This window comes from Globicephala melas, chromosome 13, assembly GCF_963455315.2.
Source record: "Globicephala melas chromosome 13, mGloMel1.2, whole genome shotgun sequence".
NCBI lineage: Eukaryota > Metazoa > Chordata > Mammalia > Artiodactyla > Delphinidae > Globicephala > Globicephala melas.
This window is the reverse complement of record NC_083326.1, coordinates 46,831,775-46,848,352: the sequence shown is the minus strand read 5'-3', so window position 1 is coordinate 46,848,352 and position 16,578 is coordinate 46,831,775. Positions and strand designations below refer to the sequence as shown.

At 40.7% G+C, this 16,578-nt stretch overlaps 1 long non-coding RNA gene across 3 annotated transcripts in view; it reads left to right on the top strand.

The window, feature by feature from the left end:
• The window catches only part of LOC132598341 (uncharacterized), a 40,449-nt gene that overhangs the window by 8,200 nt on the left and 15,671 nt on the right, over nucleotides 1–16,578 (top strand). For 2 of the 3 annotated variants that reach the window (XR_009566395.1, XR_009566394.1), the window contains exons 2-3: nucleotides 13,242–13,319; nucleotides 14,304–14,666. The exons of the other annotated variant lie outside the window; for it this stretch is intronic. This is a non-coding gene — a long non-coding RNA (uncharacterized lncRNA). The remainder of the gene's footprint in view (nucleotides 1–13,241; nucleotides 13,320–14,303; nucleotides 14,667–16,578) is intronic. 3 annotated transcript variants of the gene reach the window in all.

The window sequence follows — 16,578 nt, the reverse complement described above, 5'->3', positions numbered from 1 at the left end:
ACCATCTGGCTATGAGAGACATGAAATTCTAAAATCCTCAATCTGTCCCTCTAAGGTTCCTCTGTAGATAATGGATATCTTAATTTTTTAAAAAGGAAAAAAAAAACAACAACCCGTATCCATTGTACCAAATGTACAGCAGTTCCTGCTGAGAAGACAAAGCCTGCGTGTCTCTTTTTTTCCCCCAATTGTTGCCCCTAACAGAACAAAGGCTCTGTGAAAGGGCTTAGAAGATAATGATAGTAACTCATCAGTCTTTTCTGTTATTTTCTTGTTTCTGAAGATTTTTGATCAGTAAAGCATTCTGATCATCTTGTAACTCCTCATTTCCCAAAGTCTTGGGGGGCGGGCAAGAATTTCCCAGGTGTTCCTCCTACAGTAAAAATCCTACTGAGAGAAATTTTGGGGGTGGAGTGGGAGGGGCGAAATCTTTGGTCTGCAACAAATACCCGATTTAAAACTTATCTTTATGTGGGAATGAGAAATAACGAGAAAGAAGAGGCATCTAACTCAGAACCTGGAACATGGTCGGTATTAGTATATCTGTCATTTTCTTTTTATTTCTTACATCTAGGGTTTACTATTTTTAATTTTTTTGATGCTCTGTCATGTCAAAATACCATAGGGATCAAAGGACAAATATTATCTGATTTCACTTACGCGGGGTACCTAGAGTGGTTAAATCCATATAGACAGAAAGTAGATCAGTAGTTACTGGGAGCTGGTGAACAGGACGGAATGTGGCTATTGTTTAATGGGTACAGAGCTTCAGCCTGGGAACATGAAAAAGGTCCAGAGACGGACAGTGGTGAGAGCTACACAATAACGTGAATGCACTTAATGCTACTGAACTGTATACTGAAAAATGATTAAAATGGTAACTTATCTATATTTACCACCACTACCTCAACAAAAAAGAAAAACTATACAAGTATCTCTTTACCAACTCAAGTGTGAGCTCAGACCACCTGACCATTCTGTACCCAGCTCAGCGAAAATGCCCACGTTCACTGAAGATTCCTCCACTGTGCTATGAAAACTTGGATATTCTGAGTCAGGTCAAATCCCTGGAAATTGCTGAATTTTCCCAGGTTTTTTTTTCCCTTTGGTAAATCCTACTTAAAGAAATTTTTGGGGGAGGTGGGAAAGCCTCAATCTTTGGCCTGCAAGAAATACATAATTTAAAATTTATCTTTATGTAGTAAAGAGAAATATCAAAGAGAAAGCATCTGTGTCTGAATCCTTGGAATTATGTAGGCAAAACAGCCTGCTGTTTGACAGTATTTTAGATGTGCCCTATATGTTTGTCATTCTGTAGACATGGCCTTGTACCTTGCACCTTGAAAATGCAAAATCTAAAACAGTTTGCAGATTAATGAAATAATTAAGTAAACGGAATCCTTTGCCTTGCATTATGGATGGAATGGAAGTTGAGGGCATCACAACTGGATGCCTTGTTTTGTTTTTAGAATTCATGAAACTAAAAATCCGTGTCTTTATTTTTTAATTTCTCTTGGGGTTGGGTCAATCACATATGCCACAGCCTTAGTTTTCTTGCTTCTTTCCTTGTGGCCTCCGAAGATGCTTGGATCTGTCCATTCAGCTTAAACACCCACTTCCTTTAGCCTCGTAGTAATTTGTTATAGTTTTATTGGTGCCCTTCTATTTCCCAGAAATGAATTTTTTGTGTCTGGAAGCAATTGCAAAAGAAACCTTTAGATTTTAAAGAGTAAGAACACAGCTTTTTCCTGTTTTCTTCATTTCCTTCTTTATATAGCAGTGTCACTCATAAGTTTTAAAACTATTCAACCTAAAAACTTGTCTTCAATCTCCATCTTTTACTCTTTCCTGTGTTTTCTCTGGAAGGAATGTTGGTGCTGATGGGAGAGGGGCCCATCACAATCACATTTAGGTAAGTGCCTTTTCGAGACATTCGACTCTTCCTCCCAGAATTGTATCATGAGTCTCCCAGAAGCAAAAGGGAGAACCTTGAACAGAATAGAAGTTTCTTCCTCATGTTTGGGCCAGAAAGAATTAAGCCTTATGGAAGAGATGTAAGACAAAATTTTAAATTGATAATGAATAAATTAAGGGACAGACCCAACTCAAGCAGCCCACATCTCTGCAGGTTTATGGGAGCAGGATTGGGGTGGAGTGATGGAGCATGAATAAACCTACCTCTCAGATTTGAGTCTATATTTCAATCTACAATGAATCTAGCCTTAACTAACTCTGCCATTATTCCACCCTAAGCCTGTTGGTTTCCCTTTAAGACTTTCCTTTCTTTCTAACTTTCCTCATTCAGACTGAGACAATAAGAAGTTATATTTGTACAATTAACCAAACACTGTCACCTCCATTATGTCCTTTGGCCCTCTCAACTGGGAGTGTTTGCCCAGTTGTACTAAAGATGAAGAAAGAGACAGTCATGTAGCAAGAGGAAGAGGCTTCTTCTGACTCCAAGACCAGTGCTCTCTCCACCAGATGAGAACTCGCATTTGTCTTACTCATAACCAGGCATTTTGCTCTCAATCTGGTCTATTCTGTACTCATCTCTGGTTTCTTAGACTCAAAACAGGCTCTTGTAGGAAATAAATATAAACTGAAATAGCGAATGAGCTTCTCAAATAATTTGTTCTATGCCACAATATTCAGCAAGTAAAACAAGAGAAAAAAGTCAACCCATTTCTTTATCCATAGGCTAAGCTCCTGGTTTGAATGATGAAACAGGAAAGTGACTTCTTCCTCCTCTCCCTCCTCCTTTCTCTGTCTCTTTTCTATGAAGACGTTGACTCTTGTACTTTCTCTGCTGTCACTCCCCTTGTAAGGTCTCCTGAGATTCTGTGATGATCTCTCTATGGACAGAGGCTGCTTCCTGGGAGGAATTTACCTGTTCTGATACATTGGTGGGCTGGTAGTCAAATATTTTGCAAATATTTTCTCTCATTCTGAGGATTTTCTTTTCGTCTGGTTTATGGTTTTCTTTGCTGTGCAAAAGCTTTTAAGTTTCATTAGGTCCCATTTCTTTATTTTTGTTTTTATTTCCATTTCTCTAGGAGGTGGGTCAAAAAGGATCTTGCTGTGATTTATGTCATAGAGTGTTCTACCTCTTTTTTCCTCTAAGAGTTTTACAGTGTCTAGCCTTACATTTAGGTCATTAATCCATTCTGAGTTTATTTTTGTGTATGGTGTTAGGACGTGTTCTAATTTCATTCTTTTACATGTAGCTGTCCAGTTTCCCCAGCACCACTTATTGAACAGACTGTCTTTTCTCCACTGTATATTCTTGCCTCCTTTATCAAAGATAAGGTGACCATATGTGCGTGGGTTTATCTCTGGGCTTTCTATCTTGTTCCGTTGATCTATATCTCTGTTTTTGTGACAGTACCATGCTGTCTTGATTACTGTAGCTTTGTAGTATAGTCTGAAGTCAGGGAGCCTAATTCCTCCAGTTCCATTTTTCTTTCTCAAGATTGCTTTGGCTATTCAGGGTCTTTTGTGTTTCCATACAAATTGTGAAATTTTTTGCTCTAGTTCTGTGAAAAATGCCACTGGTAGTTTGATAGAGATTGCATTGAATCTGTAGATTGCTTTGGGTAGTAGAGTCATTTTCACAATATTGATTCTTCCAATCCAAGAACGTGGTATATCTCTCCATCTGTTGGTATCACCTTTAATTTCTTTCATCAGTGTCTTATAGTTTTCTGCATACAGGTCTTTTGTCTCCTTAGGTAGGTTTATTCCTAGGTATTTTATTCTTTTTGTTGCAGTGGTAAATGGGAGTGTTTCCTTAATTTCTCTTTCAGATTTTGCATCATTAGTGTATAGGAATGCAAGAGATTTCTGTGCGTTAATTTTGTATCCTGCTACTTTACTAAATTCATTGATTAGCTCTAGTAGTTTTCTGGTGGCATCTTTTGCATTCTCTATGTATAGTATCATGTCATCTGCAAACAGTGACAGTTTTACTTCTTCTTTTCCAATTTGGATTCCTTTTATTTCTTTTTCTTCTCTGATTGCTGTGGCTAAAACTTCCAAAACTACGTTGAATAATGGTGGTGAGAATGGACAATCTTGTCTTCTTCCTGATCTTAGTGGAAATGGTTTCATTCTCATTTCATTGAGAATGATGTTTGCTGTGGGTTTGTCATATATGGGCTTTATTATGTTGAGGTAAGTTCCCTCTATGCCTACTTTCTGGAGAGTTTTTATCATAAATGGGTGTTGAATTTTGTCAAAAGCTTTTTCTGCATCTATTGAGATGACCATATGGTTTTTATCCTTCAATTTGTTAATAGGATGTATCACATTGATTGATTTGCGTATATTGAAGAATCCTTGCATTCCTGGGATAAACCCCATTTGATCATGGTGTATGATCCTTTTAATGTGCTGCTGGATTCTGTTTGCTAGTATTTTGTTGAGGATTTTTGCGTCTGTATTCATCAGTGATATTGACCTGTAGTTTTCTTTTTTTGTAACATCTTTGTCTGGTTTTGTTATCAGTGTGATGGTGGCCTTGTAGAATGAGTTTGGGAGTGTTCCTCCGTCTGCTATATTTTGGAAGAGTTTGAGAAGGATAGGTGTTAGCTCTTCTCTAAATGTTTGATAGAATTGGCCTGTGAAGCCACCTGGTCCTGGGCTTTTGTTTGTTGGAAGCTTTTTAATCACAGTTTCAATTTCAGTACTTGTGATTTGTCTGTTTATATTTTCTATTTCTTCCTGGTTCAGTCTCAGAAGGTTGTATTTTTCTAAGAATTTGTCCATTTCTTCCAGGTTGTCCATTTCATTGGCATATAGTTGCTTGTAGTAACCTCTCATGATCCTTTGTATTTCTGCAGTGTCAGTTGTTACTTCTCCTTTTTCATTTCTAATTCTATTGATTTGAGTCTTCTCCCTTTTTTTCTTGATGAGTCTGGCTAATGGTTTATCAATTTTGTTTATCTTCTCAAAGAACCACCTTTTAGTTTTATTGATCTTTGATATTGTTTCCTTCGTCTCTTTTTCATTTATTTCTGATCTTATCTTTATTCCTTCTGTTAACTTTGGGTTTTGTTTTTTTTTCTTTCTCTAATTGCTTTAGGTGTAAGGTTAGGTTGTTTATTTGAGATGTTTCTTGTTTCTTGAGGTAGGATTTTATTTCTATAAACTTCTCTCTTAGAACTGCTTTTGCTGCATCCCATAGCTTTTGGGCCGTCATGTTGTCATTGTCATTTGTTTCTAGGTATTTTTTGATTTCCTCTTTGATTTCTTCAGTGATCTCTTGGTTATTTAGCAGCGTATTGTTTAGCCTCCATGTGTTTGTAATTTTTATAGTTTTTTTTCCTGTAACTGATATCTAGTCTCATAGTGTTGTGGTCGGAAAAGATACTTAATACGATTTCAATTTTCTTAAATTTACCAAGGCTTGATTTGTGACCCAAGATATGATCTATTCTGGAGAATGTTCCATGAGCACTTGAGAAGAAAGTGTATTCTGTTGATTTTGGATGGAATGTCCTATAAATATCAATTAAGTCCATGTTATTTAATGTGTCATTTAAAGCTTGTATTTCCTTATTTGTTTTCATTTTGGATGATCTGTCCATTGGTGAAAGTGGGGTGTTAAAGTCCCCTACTATGGTTGTGTTACTGTCGATTTCCCCATTTATGGCTGTTAGCATTTACCTTATGTATTGAGGTGCTCCTATGTTGGGTGCATAAATATATATATATTTTTTTGCGGTACGCGGGCCTCTCACTGTTGTGGCCTCTCCCATCGTGGAGCACAGGCTCCGGACGTGCAGGCTTAGTGGCCATGGCTCACGGGCCTAGCTGCTCCGTGGCATGTGGGATCTTCCCGGACCGGGGCATGAACCTGTGTCCCCTGCATCGGCAGGCAGACTCTCAACCACTGCGCCACCAGGGAAGCCCCCAGCTTTCTTTTGATTTCCACTTGCATGGAATATCTTTTTCCATCCCCTCACCTTCGGTCTGTATGTGTCCCTAGGTCTGAAGTGGGTCTCTTGTAGACAGCATATATATGGGTCTTGTCTTTGTTTCCATTCAGCCAGTCTATGTCTTTTGGTTGGAGCTTTTAATCCATTTACTTTTAAGGTAATTATTGATATTTATGTTTCTATTACCATTTTCTTAATTGTTACGGGTTTGTTTTTGTAGGTCTTTTCCTTCTCTTGTGTTTCCTGCCTAGAGAAGTTCCTTTAGCATTTGTTGTAAAGCTGGTTTGGTGGTGCTGAATTCTCTTAGCTCTTGCTTGTCTGTAAAGGTTTTAATTTCTCTGTTGAATCTGAATGAGATCGTTGCTGGGTAGAGTAATCTTGGTTGTAGGTTTTTCCCTTTTATCACTTTAAATATGTCCTGCCACTCCTTTCTGGCTTTCAGTGTTTCTGCTGAAAGATCAGCTCTTAACCTTTTGGGGAGTCCCTTGAATTTTATTTGTTGCTTTTCCCTTTCTGCTTTTCATATATTTTTTGTTTTTAATTTTTGATCATTTGATTAATATGTGTCTTGGTGTAGTTCTCCTTGGATTTATCCTGTATGGGACTCTCTGCGCTTCCTGGACTTGATTGACTATTTCCTTTCGCATATTAGGGAAGTTTTAAACTATAATCTCTTCAAATATTTTCTCAGTCCCTTTCTTTTTCTCTTCTTCTTCTGGGACCCCTATAATTCAAATGTTGGTGCGTTTGACGTTGTCCCAGAGCTCTCTGAGAGTGTCCTCAATTCTTTTCATTCTTTTTTCTTTATCCTGGTCTGTGGTAGTTATTGCTACTATTTTGTCTTCCAGGTCACTTATCTGTTCTTCTGCCTCAGTTATTCTGGTATTGATTCCTTCTAGAGAGCTTTTAATTTCATTTATTGCATTTTTCATTATTGTTTCTTTGCTCTTTAGTTCTTCTAGGTCCATGTTAAACGTTTCTTGTATTCTCTTCATTCTATTTCCAAGATTCTGGATCATCTTTACTGTCATTACTCTGAATTCTTTTTCAGGTAGACTGCCTATTTCCTCTTCATTTGTTTGGTCTGGTGGGTTTTTATCTTGCTCCTTCATCTGCTGCATATTTTTCTGTCTTCTCATTTTGCTTAACTTACTGTGTTGGGGTCTCCTTTTCACAGACTGCAGGCTTGTAGTTCCTGTTGTTTTTGGTGTCTGCCCCCAGTGGGTAATGCTGGTTTAGTGGGTTGTGTAGGCTTTCTGGTGGAGGGGACTGGTGCCTATGTTCTGGTGGATGAGGCCGGATCTCATCTTTCTGGTGGGCAGGACCGCATCTTGTGGTGTTTTGGGGTGTTTGTGAACTTAGTATGATTTTAGGCAGTCTCTCCGCTAATGGGTGGGGTTGTGGTACTGTTTTACTAGTTGTTTGGCATAGGATGTCCAGCACTGGAGCTTGCTGGTCGTTGATTGGAGGTCTTAGCGTTGAAACAGAGATCTCAGGGAGCGCTCTCGCCGATTGATATTACGTGGGGCCAGGAGGTCTCTGGTGATCCAGTGTCTGAACTCAGCTCTCCCATCTCAGAGGCTCTGGCCTGACACCTGGCCAGAGCACCAAGACCCTGTCAGCCACACGGCTGAAATAATAGAAAATGGATTTATTCTTCCTCATGTTATCACTTCCGTTTATTAGGATTTTCTTGTCAACAACTCCCTTGATGTTGTTGCTTCAGGCATTTGTTCGCTCTCACACACTGGCCCATTCCTGCATCCAGCCACTGACGTCAAGTGCCACTCTTACCCGATTCAGCGTTCCGTCTTCCGAATTTGTAAGTTTAATTGCCTCTCAGATCCAATCTATTATTTATCTATAGAGATAAACTAAAATCCAAAAGACAGAGTTTAAAGCGAAATCTAGACTTTCCTTAGGATTATGCACAAAGGAGTATAGCTAGTATATGAATCTCTAACATTGTAACGAATGAAGAATGATCCTCTCCAACATGGATAAAAATCCCCTGTAGATTTCCAGGATCCCAGCCCTGAAAAGGCTCACCCAGCAAATTTGTCATGTGATGGTGAAAATCTGTGTCCAAAACTGTCATGTAAGGACATTAAAAAATTAGTTATAATTAACAGACAATATTATATTTGTTTCAGGTGTACAACATAGTTATTCAACATTTTTATGCATTATGAAATGATCACAGCAATAAGACTGATCACCATACAAAGTTGTTCCAATATTATTGACTATATTTCCTAATTATACCCCGTGACTTATTTTTTTATTTTTAAGACTTTTTGGACGTGAAATATTTTTTAAAGTCTTTATTGACTTTGTTACAAAATTGCTTCTGTTTTATGTTTTGGTTTTCTGGCCGTGAGGCATGTGGGATCTTGGCTCCCCAACCAGAGATCAAACCCACATCCCCTGCATTGGAAGGCGAAGTCTTAACCACAGGACCACCAGGGAAGTCCCCACCCTGTGACTTATGTACACTTCATCACACACAAGCATTGCTGATCTAACTCATCGCCTTAGAGGAGGAACATTTAGAGAGCTCAGCTAAGTCCGTGTTCTTTGGCTTGCGGGATCTTAGTTCCCCAACCAGGGATTGAACCTAGGCTACAGCAGTGAAAGCACCGAGTCCTAACCACTGGACCGCCAGGGAATTGTCTAAATGTCTTGAACTATGTATTTGTAAGAGGTTAAGGAGAGGACTTTGAAGTTGCCCTCCACATGAATTCAGTCCTCTGGGGGAAAGAGTTTTCCACAACCACTTTTGAGTCCCAGTCTGCAGCCAGTAGTTGGCAGATTTGGCAGGTTACTGATTCTATTGAGAATCCAAGGAAACCAGGAATCCTCTCTCTTCCAATAAGAACTCACAAAATTTTCTGCATTTCCTCTGCAGGGGTGCTTGTCCCCTTGCAGCACATCTGTAGACTCCAGGTAAATTATATTGTTCTTGATCCTCTTCCCCCCAGAGAGGCCCTTGCTCATTATTAAAGAATCATATAATTTCATATAATTTCATACTTAAAGGGGACTTCCGGGATCATGTAATTCAATCAAACTTTTTTTTTAAATAGTGGGAGAAACAGAAGCCCAGGGAAATTAGTGACTAATGTCACACTGGATTAAAACCAAGCTATCTAGATTTAGTTGAAGGTTCTTTCGATGGTCCTCATTCCCATTTGTCTAGGAGACGTAACTAATGAGAATGTGGTCAAGCTGACCCCATTTTAACTTGTGGAATTTATTATTTTTCCTCCCACAGTGTTTACTGGGTAACACTTTGGAATCCATTGAGGCTGAGCATGTTTTTAAGAGTTTACTTGAGTAATAAAAAAAAAAAAAAAAAAAAGAGTTTACTTAGAGAATTCCCAGGTGGTCCAGTGGTTAGGACTCGGTGCTCTCATGGCCAGGGCCCCAGGTTTGATCCCTGGTCGGGGAACTAAGATCCCGCAAGCCACCCGGCGTGGCAAAATAAATAAATAAATAAGTAAATAAATAAAAAGAGTTTACTTGAACAACGTCTAGTCCTAGTGTATCATTTCAAAACCAGAAGCCCCAGGCCCATAAATCCAAACTGCACTTGCTCTTTTTCCCAGAATGTTTTTATGTAAATCTCCGGGGTTTGATCAGGATGTTTGGTTGTGGAAGGTGAAGTGATGGGAACGCAGAACTAGATTACACCAAGCTGGACTTTGTGGGGTTGGTTGTGGCAGCCATGGGGTAAGTGCTGAAAGAAGATAAGGAGACGAATTAGTGAAACTCCAAGACCAAGCTACATGCCTCCTTCTTGGACATCTGAGAGAGGCATATGTTGCAGCAAAAAGAACACCAGCTTAGTGGCCAAAGTCGGTTCTGTCATTGACTAGCTGTGTAGCCTTGGTCAAATGAACTTGTGTACAGCAGTTTGCTTATGTATAAAATGGGAGTCATTAATCCCTACCTTGCAGTTGTGTTAGATGGATAAGAGATAACATATATAAAGTCCCTGGTAAGTAATACATGTGCAAAAAATGCTCATGTGTATGTACATATATATACATGTGTATGCCTGGAGTGTGTGTGTATATATGGGGTGGGGTGTATGTGTGTGTGTGTGTGTGTGTGTGTGTGTGTGTGTTGGGTTTCAAAGGGAAAAAGCCAAGGCTTTCTATTATAAAGTCTTGTTTTTTGTTTTAAAAACAGGTGACACTCTCTGAAACACAAATTTCCACAGTTTCTAGGGGTATGTGAGTTTGAATGTGAGCATTGTCATGGTCTATTCGTTCTTGCTTCACTCAAACATCACGGAAACAAGCTGAAAGGGAAATCGTATGTCTTCAACGTATCCCTCACCTTTCAGAATATAGAAAGCAAACAAAACATTCTCAAAAGTTTTTGTCAACTCATTAAGTGTTAATTAAACATTTTATTTCCCCAGTACAAAATGGAGGGAAAGAAGTTCCAGCCAACGGTGTTTACTGTCTAGTTGGGAAAATAATGTTTTATACAGTAAACAACCAGAGAACAATACAAGGTGGTATGCAAGCCGTTACCAACTAGCTCTCGTTTCAGAAGAAATGGTCCTAGGGGCTGGGTTTGGCTTGGAAAGGCATCTTGGGGGGCTCCCTAGGGTAGTATTTGAAAGTGGGCTTTGGAGGCAGCAGATAGGAATGAGTCCTGGAACCACTACCAGTAGTTTTTGTCTGGTCACTAAATTCTAATCCTTGATCACCTCATTTGCGAAAAGAAGAAAATATTTGTTTCTCAGGGTGTTTTAAAGATTAAACAAGATAACATACAGATCACTAAGCACAGACTCTGGCACATAGTGAGATCAACAAATCGGCTAAATAAGTGTGTTTCTTGTTCAAGGTGAATCTTAAAAAATCACAAGAGTTGTCAAGGATGTGGAGAAATTGGAGCCCTCGTGCATTGCTTGTGGGAATGTAAAATAGTGCAGCCGCGCTGGAAAACAGTCTGGCAGGTTTTCAAAATATTAAACGTGGAGTTACCATATGACCTAGCTATTCCACTCCAAGAGAAGTGAAAACATACATACACACAAACTTGTACACAGACATTCAGACTATCATTATTCTTAAGAGCTCCAAAGTGGAGACAACCCAAATGTCCATCCGCTGATGAATGGATGAACATAATGTCGTGTAGCCACACAGTGCAATATTATTCAGTAATAGAAAAGAATGAAGTACTGATACACGCTAAAACATGGGTGAACCTTGAAATCTAAGTGAGAGAAGCCAGGCACAAATATCACATATCATATGATTCCATTTATGTCAAACGTCCAGAACAGGTGAATCTTCATAGAGATCAAAGCAGATTTATGGCTGCCAGGGGATGGTGTGTGGATGGTCCTGAGAAGAGAATAACTACGAATGGATTTTAGTTTCCTTCTGGGGGGTGGTGGTTGCCCAACATTGCAAATGTACTAAATGCCTGTACACTTTAAACTAGTGAACTATATGATATGTGAACTATATCTCAATAAAGCTGTGGGGGAAAAAAAAAGAGGTGAATCTTAAAAGACATGAGGTATTTGGACAAGTAGAGAGAAGCAAGCTGACAGAGCAGAGGAGACACAGACCATGTGATCGGAGCAGCTGAGCCGTGGGTTGGAGAGAATTTGGGCGGGGGGGGGGGGCGGGGACGCCAAGGTGGGTCGTTTAACATCACGTATAATAGTTCAGAGTCAGCCTGCGATGCAGTCTGAGGCCTCCTTGGGGTGATAGGAAGGGCAGAGAAGATTGAAATTTCCAGATTTATCGGAACGTAGCATGGATTGGAGTGAGCAGGGGGAAAAGAAGCAGAGAACTGTATTAGCTGCTGACAAAAGAGGAGACGCCTTCGTGGGTGTGTGTGTTCAAGCTGTGGCTGGGTCCCAGGTGAATACTTTATTTAGTCTGTGAAGGACCCACGGTGGTCAGAGCCGGGCCTCTTCGTGGCTGCAGTGCGCGGTGCGGCCCCTGGTGGGCGCTGTGGACCGGAGCGGATCAGCCTGATGGGGGCTGCAGGGTGCGCGCGGAAAGAGCCTCCGTCCTCCCTCACAGTCCGTCTTGCTTTCTGTGAAAATTGTCCCTGAGGTAGGAAGATCCTCATTTTCACTACAGAACAAACACAAATACGGTATTTCATATCTTCTCTGCCATTTTCACCCTTCCCTGTTATTGGAAACTCCCGCCCCCAGTCTTACCTGTAGGATTCTGTCTTCAAATGTGGAATGCTGTTCCTCCCCTTACCAAACCCTCCCTGTCTGTCTTTTCTTTCTTTTCTTTTTTCGTCCTTCAGAATTTCACGATCTTTCATTTTATTCGTCAGTTCTTTTGATTAGCGATGGTAATAGGGCAGAAGAGGGAGGATTCTTCTGTTTCATTAGTTTCCGATAAAGTGTGCGGTTTCTCAAGGCTGCTTTCATAAATCTACACTTTTGTGTCTAGCAGTCTCCCATTTCCCTGTCTCTTGCAGACTCCAGTTTTGCGCCCAGAGGCACGGAGACCTTGAGCCCTTCTACACGGCGCCTTAACTCGCCCCCAGCTGATTCTGAACGTTGAGTTTCTCTTTGCCTTTCAGCTTGCTATTAACCATTTTCTTCTTATTCCTGGATTTTGCCGTTTTCCCTCAAGTTCACTGTTATAGACTTTCTCTTGGGAGTCACCCTCAATTACCACATCAAACCTGGCTCTGGTGGGGATCCAGCTGCCCACTGTACCCGGCCTGTAAGACGATGAATCCTCTCCTCCTTGTATGATCCCCAAGCAAGTCATACTGAGAAGGAGTCGTTCATAAGGCATCAGTATATCACCTCCCCGGTGGCACCTAGAATGCTTCCTAGGGAAAACCCCCAGAGAATCTTTGTTGTTATTATTATTATTAGTTTTAACAACTCAAGTTATCGTTCAGTGACTCGGTGTGCGCCTATTTTGATAATGTTTAAAGGAGTCTTCCTGATGATTGAGCTTTGAGACGTAATGGCTTTTTTATTTTTGTAGCATTTTCCCCTATGAGACATATGCAACTTGGGCTGTTGAGACTGGGGAAGGGGTGAAGGGGTGAAGGGTGCTTGTTCCTGGGTAGCAAAAGTCATGGTAAGTTGCTACCTTGGGCTTCTAGAACAATCTTCTTTATTCTGTGGGGAACTCTCCCCTCCCATCCCTCCCTCTCTCCCTCCCTCCCTTCCTTCCTTCCTCCCTTCCTTCCTTCCTTCCTTCCTTCCATTTACCTTCTTAGAAGCATGACTGTTGCCCCTCATTTCCTTTTAACTGGAAATCAAAGTGTCTTTCTCATTCTTAGGCTTTCTTTCCCCTTATCTTCCTCTCTGCCGGCCCCAACCACTGCATCAAGACTCTGCTCATTCTTCAAGTCATCCAGGTAAGCTGAAAAGTCAACCTCTGCGTTTGACTCCGAGCTCTTACAAAGGGCGTTCTTTCCAGAGATGCCTGGCACTACTTCCCAGTCCCGCAGAACAGCTTAGCCTCAAACCAGCGAGAAGTTTTTTTCCCCCCATGTTTCAGTCTATTCCAAGTGTATACAAAATATTCGGGACTTTCCTGGAGTTTTTAGGGCCTGAGAACATTCTGGAGATCTTGAACTTACCACTTGGGTCCAGTATATAATCTGTTGCAGCTGTGAACATGACCCTGCTCCTAGACCCTCAGGTCAACCAGATGTCCCTGCTCCTGGGACCAGCAATGATCTCAGAACACCTGACTCTGAACAGTCTTCTCTAAACCATCTCCCATCCTGGATTTCTGAGAATATTGCTGTTCGTCTCATCTCATTGATTCGTTCTTCTACTGATTCATTCTTACAGTCAGTACCATACACTACAGTAGTCATACACTACCAAATATAAAATAGATAGCTAGTGGGAAGCAGCTGCATAGCGCAGGGAGATCAGCTCAGTGCTTTGTGACCACCTAGAGGGGTGGGATAGGGAGGGTGGGAGGGAGACTCAAGAGGGAGGAGATATGGGGATATATGTATATGTATAGCTGATTCACTTTGTTATACAGCAGAAACTAACACAACACTGTAAAGCAATTATACTCCAATAAAGACGTTAAAAAAAAAAGGTAATATGTTCATAGTTTCCAGAGATAGAATGTAGACATCTTGGGGAGTGTGGCATTCTTTAGCCTACTCCACATATGATAAAATTTGCATTTAAACAATTGATGGAAGAGGAGAGAAGGGAGTTAGGGAGGCCAGCTAAAAGACTGATTAATATTTCAGATGAGAGATAATCAGGTCACGGACTCAGACAGTAGGGAGAGAGAGGTGGCATCCCACTGAAGATGTTGGAAGGTAGACTCACTCTCAAAGCTTCATTCTGAGCATTTGCTTTTCTAACAGTGCCCATGGGACTGGCTCTTGAACCCACATGGAGTAGGATGCCCTGGGGAACATCAACATTCAAGGGGTGGTGTGAGAAGGAACCCCAAAGACAGAGCCCATGGATTCAGAGAAGTCAGAAGAGTCCCGAGTGAAGATGGTGTCCTGAAGCCCCCAGGTGAAGACGATTCTAAGGAACATGTGGTCGAGAGAGGAAACGAAAGATGCTGAAAACTGCCCATGGATTGGGTTCTCCGTCATCGGTGTGCGTCATGAAAGCAGTTTTGGTGAGGTCGTGGGAGCATAGGGCCTCCACCACCATCTTTCTCCACGGCCTCTGCATACACTCCGGGCAGCTACATTTGTCTAGAAGTGTGGAGCCAGGTGCGTGGAGATGGGCAGAGGCAGGGAACACTCCCTTTTAACTTCAGCAGCAGCCGTGCTGTGTGATTGGCGCTCAGCCATGGGCTCGCAGTTTGTGGGCCTGCTCTTTGCTCTGGTTGTGCTGCCATCTCCAACACGAGAGCTTATTTTGGGACATGCAGAGTATTTATTTGTAAAGATACAAAACAGCAAACAGCCTGAAATAACGGGTCTCATGAATATTCTGCAATTGCACCAGCGGTTCCAAGAGGCCCAGCCTAGTTGACTGAGGGAAGGGGCTCCAGGGTAAAGACTGATGTCCACTTGCTTCCTTATTCATTTCACTCTTCCACGGGTTTCTACCGCATATAATTATTTTCTCTTGGTGTTATATTTTATGTTATCTTTCCTCCCCCGAGTGTTAGAAACAGATAGTTTTCTTTGTTTGAAGTGTCCATGGACCTAAAATTATGGGATTGTATAATTCAGTAGTAAATGCCATGCATCTTAGACTACATTAACTTCTGCTGATTTATCCTGATATGCTCTATTTTGATGTCTTTCTATGTCTCTCTCAATAGCCATCTACCCTTTTAAAGTGCAGTGTTGCACATTTGTTAAGGCTTAAATTGGCTAGCTTTTTCACCTCTGTATTCTGACTCCACCAATGGAGACTTCACCCAAGCAGCAAGCAGATGGCCACAGAATCATGGTGAGGATTTGTGCAGGAAAATACTAATAAGAAAAGAAAGAAAATAGCCCTGGAAGCCAGTAAGTTCTGTTTATTCACTGACAAAGAAGTGGCTATTTAAAAATGGATTTTTAGGGCTTCCCTGGTGGCGCAGTGGTTGAGAGTCCGCCTGCCGATGCAGGGGACACGGGTTCGTGCCCCGGTCCGGGAAGATCCCACATGCCGCGGAGCGGCTGGGCCCGTGAGCCATGGCCGCTGAGCCTGCGCGTCCAAAGCCTGTTGCTCTGCAACAAAAAAAAGGATTTTCAGGAAGGAAAAAACATCAAGTAAAAATAAAAGTTAATTTTAGAAATTTTAGTTTAGATTGAAAATTGCTGGTTTGCTTATTAATTTTTTGTTCAAGAGAGACTTTATTTATTTTTGTCACTAGACAATGAATTAAGCAAACCTTTACTGAAGCTTAAATTGTGGTACAGAAATACATTTCCACTGATTTAAGTCCAACACCATGAAGAGAGAAATTATGGCACCAAAATTTTCCCTCCTCTATCATACACACTAGGATTAATTTAGATTACTATCCAATCTATAGCTTTCATTTTTCTAGGCTTTGTTCCATACAAATTTGTGCAGTTTTTCAACATTAAATAGAAATCTTAAATCTATTGGGTGGGAGAAATCAGACCTCAAGCCAATAAATGTTCATCAAATCTACTGGGACACTGTTCAAGAACAAAATCCACTTTGATCATTGGTCCTCATAATAGCCCCAAAACGTTAGGTACTGTGCGCTAATTACACAAGCGGACTGATCCATTGATTGAAATCTTCTTCAATGAAGCTTTGAATCAACAACATGTTTAAAAGTCAAAAGTGTTCCAACCACTTGATTTCAAACCAAGTAGAATTTATGTTTAGAAACACTAAAAAAAAAAGTGTTTCATTTATAAATACGGAAGGAACAAAAACATCACAGCATCAATCCAGAAAGAATCAAAAATTGTTTGAGGACAAGAAGAAATACAAAACTGAGTCAGCTTTGCTCTTTTCTCAGCTGCTTAAATGTCCATATTAGCAAATACAGCTAAAAGATGCCAACTCTTTTAAGCCTGTATTTCTAGTCATTTCCCATTGACCATTTTGGAATTTTGTATCTTATGTTTTACGGATAGCACTCTGCTTCACTGTGTAGTATGTCTGTATGACCTGAACAGTTCTCATTCATCACTTGATGCTACTCCA